Genomic DNA, 3,435 nt, shown 5'->3' with positions numbered 1-3,435 from the left:
CCAATTCTACGAATTGTTCATTGTTCCTCTACTCACAGAACTGATCTTATTTTTCCGGAAATTCTGTAGATGTGGGAGACTCTAGATCCACTGGTTTATCTTCCACTGTTCTCCTGTGGTCTGACAGGGATCCTGAACCTTTTAAGGGACTCATTTAACTCTTTCTGAAGTAATGCTGCCATTCGGCTTTTAGTCACTACTTCTTCTTTTTGAGAACATTTTGTTTGGCTTTGACCCTCTTTGGGGTTGAACTGCTCTTTCTATCCTTCTCTTGTCCCCCTTGCAGAGGAAAGTTGGGTCTCCAAGGTTTGCCAATAGAGGTCTTTATAATTCAACCCTAGGAGTTCTTTGGACCTGCATCTCCCTTCAGCAGCTGGTTGTTGTGGCATCGATGGTGTGTTTGCAAACTTCAAGTCTGAATGTTACAGCTCTGTACCTTAACATCCATGGGCCATTACAAATGTCCTTTTGGTGTGATGTGCCCTTTCACATTTGTTTTAAAATGTTTTCTTGCTTGCAAGATCGACATAGGTTTCCTCAATGTCAGCCCCTTATGTTAGTGTCACCTTGGTCTCTGCGTCGCTCAATAGATGAAGCTTCTTTAGGGAGACTGGCTTAGTCTGCTAGAGCACTGTGACGTAGATGCGCCCACCTCTGCGTCTCCCTCACCTCAAAGGTTCTTTGTTTGAATTCTTCACAAGCCTTATGGTCCTTGGGTGCAGCGGTTACAAGTCTATCTTTTGTCCCTTTTGGACAAGTGTGAGGGGGCAATTAGGGCAAAACTTAAAGCGTGGGATAGTTTAACACGGGCAGCAGAAACCTCCGATAGCTGTCTGTTTTGGTCTACAGTTAACTCCACCTTTCTCAAAGATGATAAAATTCCACAACTTTCATCCAATGTCAGTAGCGATGCCTGGGTCTCCCATTTCTCAGCCATATTCCAATCTAGTGGCCCGAATAATGTAGAGCATAGGCATTGGCCTATAGCCCAATTAAACATCACCTTAGGAGAGGTTCAGTGCAGTATAAAAGCCAGTAAGGGGGGAAAGGCACAGGGACCTGATGGAGTCCCTATCGATGTCTACAAGGCCCCTCCGCTGCTGTGGGGCCCTATACTTACTCTAGTAGTCAATGCAGCAGTAACAGTCTTGATCCCACCTACCTGGGGAGACTCTATCATTGTTCCAATTTATAAAAAAAGGGGGACAAGACAGCAGCATGTAATTATCGACCAATTTGTTTGCTCGACTCATCGGTGAAAATCATGAGTAGAGTGCTGCTGTCCAGGTTGGAAGACTGGGCCGATGAGAAGGGGATCCTTGCGAACTCCCAATATGGCTTTAGAAAGGGCCATGGGACACTAGATCAATGCCTGAATTTAGATCTATTAATTGGCAAGTATACCAAGGCCAAGCCTGGTAATCTATATCTTTGCTTTGCCGATCTAAGCAGTGCATTTGATCTGGTCGACCACTCCCTTCTATGGCCAGTTCTGTTAGAGCTTGGAGCACCAGAGGAAATTATCTTCTTCTTAGCCAGAATATATGATAAGATGCAGGCCTGCGTGCGCTATGGGGCAAGTGGGGAGTATACCCCAAATTTTAATGTAAAGTGCGGAATAAGACAGGGTTGTGTCCTCGCCCCGTTGTTGTTTTCTCTATTTATTAACGGCGTAGACTCCGCTCTGAAAACAGTTAAGGCCGATGCTCCCCAGGTTCCCCCAGGTTGATGGGTCTAGTGTGCCAGTTCTGCTTTATGCAGATGACGCTGTGCTCTTATCACAGACCCCTATAGGTTTGCAGCGCTTGATGGATCGGTTTTCTGATTTTATAGCGGAGAGGAAGCTGCTGATCAATAAAAGAAAAACCCATATTATGATTTGTGGTGCTAGAACCAATAAAAACCATGCCTTTTTTATAGAAGGGGTGAAAGTCCAGCAGGTGGAAAAATTCTGTTACTTGGGTGTTATTTTTTCACATGATGGTAGCTGGTCCCAGGACTTAGTAAGTGTCAGGTCTAAGATGGTAAAAAGCGCCTTTGGCATATTTAAATTCGCCTCTAAGATCGGTGATAGGCGCATTAGGGACATGATGCAGATTTATAAGGCAAGGAGTGTCTCCATCGCATTATATGGGGCAGGACTGAGGAGCCACACCTATGAAGGTTCTTTGCAAAGGGAAGAAAATATCTTCCTGAAATAACTTCTTTGTTTACCTACTTCAGCCCCAACCAACTTCATCCACAGAGAAGTTGGGGTTGCTTATTTGGGTGACCTTATCTTGTTAAGGCCCCTTATGCTTTGGCGAGCTATTTGGTGCAAGGAAGAGACAGTTTTTAATCAACTTGCCATCAAGGAGTGTCTAGACCTGGATAATTGGACCAAGATACCTTGGCTTAAGTATGTTGTAGACAGTTTTCAGATTATTTATGGGCTCAACATACTGACAGACCCATGTTCTGCTGGAAATATTTCTAAACAAGACATGAAAAATAATTGTATGTAGCATAGAGCCCAAAAACATCTAGCAGTTAATGGTTGCCTTACCACAGTCCATCTTTACAATAAATACATTGGAAGTGAAGGCTTCCAACAGTACCTGAGCCTGGTAACTAGACCAGCCCATAGATTTGTCTCAACTAGACTTAGACTTGGAATGGCTCATGTCCTGGTGGCCTTCCCTCACCTAAAGAAGCATCCTGTTGGCCCTTGCCCATGAGATGGGCACTCAAAACAAAGCACCCTGCACTTTATGCCAATTTGCACGCTATTTTTAAATATTAGGGTTGTTTACTTAAAACCATTGTTTGTAAAGTATGGTATTTTTAATGTGAATGATGCAATGAAGTTGATCTATAATATGAACTCTGCAGACAAATGTTTTTATATTGCTACTTTTATATGTAAATCTATCCAGTCTAGAAAAAGTATGATATTTTAAAACATTCGTCTTTTTTTAAATCTGTATTTGTTTTAATGTAATACATTTTGCTTGTGTGCTTTTATGGTCATTGTTTTTATGTACCGAATAAAGCTTCATGAAATGAAATGATAACTGCATTGTACACTGGGATGTCATCTAAATGAGTTGCTTTTAATGGGTACAAGTCTACATACCCTCAACTGACGAGTCCACTTCCAGGTCTTACCAACCCTCTTCTACATCACTTTCCAATTCTACGAATTGTTCATTGTTCCTCTACTCACAGAACTGATCTTATTTATCCGGAAATTCAGTAGATGTGGGAGACTCTAGATCCACTGGTTTATCTTCCACTGTTCTCCTGTGGTCTGACAGGGACCCCAAACCTTTTAAGGGACTCATTTAACTCTTTCTGAAGTAATGCTGTCATTTCAGCTTTTTGTTACTACTTCTTCTTTTCGAGAACATTTTGTTTGGCTTTGACCCTCTTTGGGGTTGAACTGCTCTTTCTATC

Source organism: Lissotriton vulgaris, chromosome 10 (assembly GCF_964263255.1).
Source record: "Lissotriton vulgaris chromosome 10, aLisVul1.2, whole genome shotgun sequence".
NCBI lineage: Eukaryota > Metazoa > Chordata > Amphibia > Caudata > Salamandridae > Lissotriton > Lissotriton vulgaris.
Note: the sequence above shows the minus strand (reverse complement) of the source record.